Raw genomic sequence first — 7718 nt, 5'->3', positions numbered from 1 at the left:
AAACTTATGTTAAAGTGTTTCTTCATTACCCATTCAAGCCGTCTCCAACCATTATTAGTATCAAAGTGGGTTCCTCGTCATCGAATATTTTGTGTGTGTTTTCGTATAGCAAAGCAACATCAGGCTATCTGCTGTGTCCACCTTGGGGAATTGAGCCCCTGATTTTACTGTTGTAAATCCATAGACTTACTACTGTCCCACCAGGGGACACTATTTTGTGGTACTTACCAATGTCCCACCAGGGGACCATATTTTGTGATATTGCACATTTTGTTAATGAATGGATAACGTATCAATTTCTTACATAAGTCGCGGTGATCGTTACATCTGTCGTTGTCATGGTAGCCTATACGATTATCTAAGTCTGTAATTACTATTTATTTGTTACTAGATAAACACATTATTTTTAATGAACGTGAAAATTTGTTCTAGTTACCAAAGAAATGCTTTGATGTGAAGTTACCATTAATTCTCAGAGCATTAAAAGGAAGCTTTCTATAAGTACAAGATGACGTCATACTTCGACCTGTTTTTCGAGGATACATGGGTAAGACAGGAAGTGAAAATATACTCTTCATTTTCATGATAAGGAAGTGACACTGTGTACGGTTTTCGACCGTACTATTTCAACTGCAAGCAAACTGTTTTCTGCCAAATAGAATAAAGACGACTCACTTACATGCTTCCATTCATCTAATATTTGCTTCTTTGAAAAATATTCTTATTTAATGCACTTTATGTCGCATTGTCGCATATACACAGAAAGAAATATTTCTAACACTGTGCGGAAAATATACATATGTATAATAACAATATAGCACAATGCGAAAACGATTTAAAAATATAAATATGGAAAAGGTGCATTATAAGAAGGAAAAGAAGGTCGCCCAGTAATTTGTAATAATCGTGAAAAATACACCGAAAAACAATAAATATTGAAATTTTACTATCAACCCTTGACTTTTATATACAAAATATAAGTTAACCAATGCCAATTTTAAAGTAGTTTTTACTTTAAACACACATCTACGTCATCAACTATGGAAACCGAGTCCGAGTAAAGTAATGAAATAAAGGGTCATTAAAGAGTCCTAATTATATATATATAAACATACTTAGCTATTATTTCCAGTTTGAATTGTAGATAATTGTCTTATTTGATTTCCTTTGCTTTGTTTTTTGTTGCTGCCAAGTACAAAATGACACACTTGGTTATCTGTGCTGTGCCCCTGTAAGGATCGAACCCCGGAATTTAGCATTTTAACCTCTCAAGCTTACAGCTGAGCCACTGGGGAGCTATTTTTCGTTTATTAAATTTGACAGCGTTACATTTAAGCAAAAATTTGACCTTTTGTTATCTAAGCTTTGCTCACCGCAGGTATCGAACTTCGAATTTACCGTTATAAGCCCTCACAGTCTACCTCTGATCTACCAAGGTGAGCAGAGCAAGGATAGCCCATTGTGTAGCTTTGTGCTTCACTTCAAATAAACAACAAATATTTTATTGTAAATAATATGTATATAATTTATACACTAAGCAACGAAAACTAACAGATTCCAATAAAAGAAACTTAACTGTACGTGACCGTAACCTTCAGTAATTAATTATTTTTATTCTTAAATAGATTTTTGGATTATTAAAAAAAAATGAAATTGAATGTAAGAAAAAAGAAACCATATAATCCGAATGGTTTTAAAAAGTAACTCAACCTCTTTAACCCTTACAAATAGACATATTATATTTGTCTTTACTTTCATAACTTGTTTTAATTCCGCTTGGGTTGTCGGGATTCTTTTAATATACCCCCCCCCCCCCTTTAGTGGCACAGCGGTATGTCTGCGGACTTACAACGCTAGAAACGTGGTTTCGATACCCGTGTGGAATATCTATAGTTTCACGAATATTTTCCCTCAATTCAAGTAGAAAACGACACGAATCTCCCTTTTTTTTCTACTTCTGTTGATATAATATTTCCATTTCAATGTTAGGATGATCATTTAGTTAAACTCATTATTTCTTTATTTAAAAATGAATGTGATGCAAATTAAAAGCGAAATGTTTTTCAAGGATTTGGAAAACACTATGATTAGTATAATATTCTAACGCTACATCAACCATGGTGGTTCTCTGATATAATAGTCAACATGAGTGGAAATCGAATGGATGTTAACATAGGTGAAAACAAACAGGTAATGAATGAGCACGAAATACTAATATTTTAGCTATAATTGACGTATGAAAATGTTTAACACATGAAAGAGTTTAATCACAGACGCCAGATGATAACGAGTGGCATATCTGAGACATGTAAGAGTCTTATCTCAGGCGCCAAAGAGGCATATCTGAGACATGTAAGATCTTAATCACAAACACCAGATGACAAGAAGTGTCATAGCTAAGACACGAAAGACTCTAACCTCAGACGCTAGACTACAACAAATGACATACCTGAGACATGTAAGATTTTAATCACAAACACCAGATGACAAGAAGTGTCGTAGCTAAGACAAGAAAGACTCTAACCTCAGACGCTAGACTAAAACAAGTGACATAGCTGAGACATGGAAGAGTTTAATCCTAGACGCCAGATGACAACAAGTAAAATAGTTGAGACACTAAAGTTTGTCTCGGAAGTTTGCGCAAAACTACACTATGGCTGTCTGCAGTAGTCATCCCTCATTTCGAACTGATAGACAGGAGGGGAAGACAGCTAGTATACAGCACCCATCGCCAATTCTTGCGCTACTCGAAATGAATAGTGGGATCTGAACGTCACTTTTATAACGCAACCATGACTCTAAAGAGCGGAGCGAAGTTTAGTTGTTGTTTTGTTTCTTTAGCTTTGCGGCAGAGGGTCATCTGAAACAGTTTAATCTCATATACCATATGACAAAACGTGTCACAGAAAAATTAAATAGGATTACAAACAAGAGGTTCAAAGTTGAAATAGAACATTCTCCCTCAGGCCATTTTTGTATTGAAGTGTTCCTTCAATTTTCTGTACGTATTCATAAAATGGATGAAGGATGAACAGTATAATTTACTTTTTATCTAATCATTTCTTTACCTTCAAGAATCTCCAACATTTGTGAGAAAAAAAATTCTAGGATTGAGTTTGGATTTAGCAATTGAATCGGCCATGAAAATAACATAGATGTGAACATTTTTAAATTCTTAGAGTCATTGTATACATCCAGGCCTTTCAGAGGTTTTAAAAGCAGTTGTCATCTTGTAAAATAATTTTAAAACCGAATTTTTTGTCAGTTATTAAATTTTAGGGATTTCTTCTTTTTCACTTAATCTCTACGGGCTTGTTCAGCTTGCTTTAAAGCTCAAAGCTATTTGCGCTGTGTCTATCACGGGCATCAAACCTCGACTTTTTCGTGTTATAAGCCCTCAAGCTTACCGCTGAGCCACGGGCACCTCTTTGGGATGTGGTTCCATTGAAATAGGCCCAACTTTACAGATATTAAACATTTTTGTTACTTGAAGAGAATAACTTCCATTTTGTCTAAATAAAAACCTCTGATTTGTAAAGTTCATGAAAAAAAATGCAATAAATGTAACAGCGAATTATGCTGGTAATTAGCTTTGCTAAGTGAAGTTCTGAAGACTTGTATAATGATATAATTGTATGTAGTACTCGTCAATCCAGCATTGCTGTGATCAGTTTTCTATTGTACGAACTAATAATTCTTTTTGCGGAACCGGGGAGGTGGAGGTGGGGTGCGGGAGGGTACATGCCCCCCAATTTTGCCCTTGTAGCAAAATACCCCTTTGAATGGAGAATAGATACTTGTGAATAATTATAATGGAAAGCCGCTGTTTCACTTTTGAACTCAATGGTCATGGCTAACATAGCAAATAAGGCTAATATGCTCCCCCCCCCCCCACAAAAACAAATTGAAATATGCTCTGCCGCCTATGATGAGTATTCAGAGTTGAAATTGCGAACATACAAATTTCACAACTGTTCTTACTGACAAGGTGCATTTTTTTTGTAAATTAATTAATTTAAAGTGGCTAGACAAGAATCTATGACGATTGCCATAAGAATCATGTTACGTTACGCCAAGCGCCAATATCAGTTCAATGACTTGCTAGTAAGGGCAGTTTTGGCCGAATTACTATCAGCTCACTTAGGCCAATGGAAGACAACTTCCAAAGAAAACAGAATTCTGGTATGTCGTTAGTGCTTCTTGGCTTTAAAGCACTTTAAGCAGTTAAAACTTAAAAACAAGAAAGAGTAATGTTGAGTTTGCAATGTTTACAACTCAAAGAGGAGAGAGAGTGAAGAAGACATTATTCGTTTCAAGAATGGCCATACCCAGAAGAGGCAGATTGGGTCGAACTAACCAAGCCTATGATGTTATTGTGCTAGCCGTAGATTGGTTGTGTGTTTTTTGTGAACACCCACGTAATGGACTCCGTACGCGTAGGTCGAGTCACAAAATTTAGCTTTATAAGGCCCAAGCTTACCGCTGAGCCACTAGGGGGCGCAGGCAAAATAAGAAAAATCTGTCTATGTACTTATATATATATATATAGTACGCCAGTGGGGGGTTGGGACTGCATATTGCAATATAATTTTAAGTAATTTAAACCCCTATACAAAAACAATAGCCTCAGGTTGAACCTTATTCGTGATCACTTCTCATAAATTCCTGGCTGCTTTTCTCCCAGCGGCACAGCTGTGAGACTTATAATACTACAAGCCACGTTTAGATGCTCGTGGTGGACACAGCACAGATAGCCCATCGTGTAGTTTTGTGCTTACAAACAAACAAATAAAAAAAACAATCCTGGCTCCTTGAAGGACTGAGGTTGACAGTTGCGTGAGGGGGTAATGCCATAAGATGGTATATATGTTGAGCGACGGTTTGTTTAGTTTATTATATACATCATAAAATTTACAAATAACCAACACTATTGAATGGACCGAAAATAGTGTTCAAGATTATACTACAGCCTATAGATAACACTTTAAATAAATCTAAAAATCCAGGGTTCGACTCTCATCTTGTTTCATTAATTATTGGACCAGTATTAACTACGTAATTAGAAGCAAGGTTATATGTGATAGCCTATATGGAACTATACTGATTCGCAGTATCTAGAAGCAGAACCATAAAGGGCATTACGTGAGAGGAAACGGTAAATCCTAAAAGCGCTGGGAGAACGCTTTGATTCCGGCTTTCCTTAACATATGCATTAGAAAAATGAGTTATTTGGTGTACGTAAGTAATTAGGCCTACCGTGACCGTCACTAAACTTCCATCTTATTAATCTTTTTTTTATATATATATTCTTACAGATCTACTGCTTTTCAGAAATCTCAGACCTGCTTTTACTAATAACTGATTATTTCGTCCTGGACTAACAATAAATCATTCATTAAAATTAGATTATTCATTATTCCTACCATTCCTTGTGACTTAGCGGTGAGCAAGAAAGATCATGAAGCTAGAGATCGGGATTCGATCCCCGCGGTGGATACAGCGCCAATAGCCTATTCTGTAACTTTGCGATAAAACAGACATATCGTGTTTTTTTTTCGTGTACAAACATGTTTTTTAAATACAATTCTATGCATAAAAAGTAATTCTGATGATAATTTTTGACCGTTTTTTTTTCATAGAAAGTATAGTTGGTTTATAGTTTTTATAAGTAAAATCTAACTTCCCTTAATCCAAATTAATATCTCCAACGCCTAGCGTTGAGAGTAACACGTTCGGCAAGTGTCACCATGAATATTAATTAACTAGCAGCCATACATCAAAGCTTTATTTTATGTATTTGACGTAACTTTTGTAAACACCAAGTTTTGTTAATAATGTACTGTTTCATATTAGACGAAGTTTGTAATAACTTGGACAACGAGAGAAAACATACTTTAAATACACTAGAATGAAATTACTAACCACTTTTGGACCAGGTAATATTGAATGAAATTTGGTTTGTTTGTTTTGAATTTCGCGCAAAGCTACACGAGAGCTATCTGCGCTAGCCGTCCCTAATTTAGCAGTGTAAGACTAGAGGGGAGGCAGCTAGTCATCACCACCCACCGCCAACTCTTGGGCTACTCTTTTACCAACGAATAGTGGGATTGACCGTCACTTTATAACGCCCCCACGGCTGAAAGGGCAAGCATGTTTGGTGGGATGGGGATGCGAACCCGCGACCCGCAGATTGCGAGTCGAGCTTCCTAACCACCTAGCCATGCCGGGCATGAAATTTGGAGAAACTATTCTTTAATAGCATTTTCTTTTATTATCCAACCTATGCTGTTTATAGCATAACTAACAAGCATTCATTTTTAAGCTTAAAACAGATGAACTTACTACCCTCCCCCGATACCTCAACGATAACCTTGAGGGCTTGTAGCGCTAGAATTCGTATTTCGATCTTTGCGGTGGCCACAGCACAGATACCTCATCCTACAGCATTACACTTAGACAACAACAAACTTAATTTATAATAGTAGAACAGTTCCAGAAGTTTTAAACAGTTATTATAACATATTTACAGTGAATTATATTGATTCGACGATCATTGCCTAAACCTAATACATACAGATAAAAAAAAAAGATTTATGAATCAGTTTTCTACACATTTTGATATACAAGTTATATAATCCTAGTGTTAATAAAGCCGTCGCAAATTTTGTCAAGAAAAAACAAAACGATCAGCCGAGGGAAGCCAAGACTCTTTGGATTCCCCCTCCTCTTCCCCCTAAGCAAGTCAAAGAATATGTCTAAAATACGAATAATCTTAGAATTAAAGGATAAAAATGTAATAATTCCACGGACCGAAAATGGACTAAACTGGAGTTTTGAGTGAGATATTACACGTTGTTTGTCGTATCGTATGAATAAAAAGATTACTTACTAATTGTTTTCCTTTTTCCTTCTAATTCTAATCACTTTCTACGATCTTCTTTGGGTCCAAGCATTCAGTAAGTACGATTTTTTCAAGTCTTCTTTTCCCTAGCTTTTATACTTGTAAGTAGTATTATATGCAAAACAAAACAAAAATCGTTACGAAGAAATGATATACGCTCGAATTAGGCAACTATAAACTCTCGACAATTTTAACTGGAGGAGCGAAAGTTACATAGCATCTAATCTTCCACACTGAAATGGGTTCGCTGGAGTTCCAAGAGTGGCCGGATGTGTTGTTTTCACACCAAATAGAAGCGCCAACACCCGTTCTCCAGAGCGTTCCTCTCTGATCACTAGGACGAACTAAATTCCCGCACTAGAAACAGCGAGCGTCAAGGTACTCAACTACAGCTCTATCGCAGAAGGTTTGCATCACGTGAGCATTCGGAACGCGTTAGAAGGCGTCCCGCCATCAAGATGCATCATGGGAAATAAAAGTTGTACCGATGTTCGGCTCGATTTTTCTTCATCAAGAAGTAGCCTTGTTGTACAATGCACGTTTCGTGAAACGCAATAAGGCACAAGAGAGTGGCATATTAAATATAAGTCAACATACTGGTGTGTATGCAAGCTCTAAGTTGAAGAAAAACAACGCTGCAAGAAAAGATATAAGACTTAATTTTTAGGAGGCTCTAACGATACGTTGCATAACCATAAAATACAAATTGCTAGTGAAGTCAACCAAAAAGCAAAAGTATCACCTTCAGTCGCCTGCATGTCAGGGTCATTAGATAAGACAAACTGAACATATGAAACATGGAAGCAAGTCATTTAGA

General features: G+C 36.4%; 1 protein-coding gene across 1 annotated transcript in view; it reads right to left on the bottom strand.

The window, feature by feature from the left end:
* Nucleotides 1-7294, bottom strand: part of LOC106459896 (excitatory amino acid transporter-like) — a 75835-nt gene extending 68541 nt beyond the window's left edge. The window contains exon 1 of the mRNA XM_013919568.2: nt 6890-7294. The gene's annotated coding sequence lies outside the window, so the exon portion shown is untranslated. The remainder of the gene's footprint in view (nt 1-6889) is intronic.
* Nucleotides 7295-7718: the final 424 nt, after the last annotated feature.

The sequence above is a fragment of the Limulus polyphemus genome, unplaced genomic scaffold (assembly GCF_000517525.1).
Source record: "Limulus polyphemus unplaced genomic scaffold, Limulus_polyphemus-2.1.2 Scaffold677, whole genome shotgun sequence".
Lineage (NCBI taxonomy): Eukaryota > Metazoa > Arthropoda > Merostomata > Xiphosura > Limulidae > Limulus > Limulus polyphemus.
Note: the sequence above shows the minus strand (reverse complement) of the source record. Positions and strands in the feature narration are given on the sequence as shown.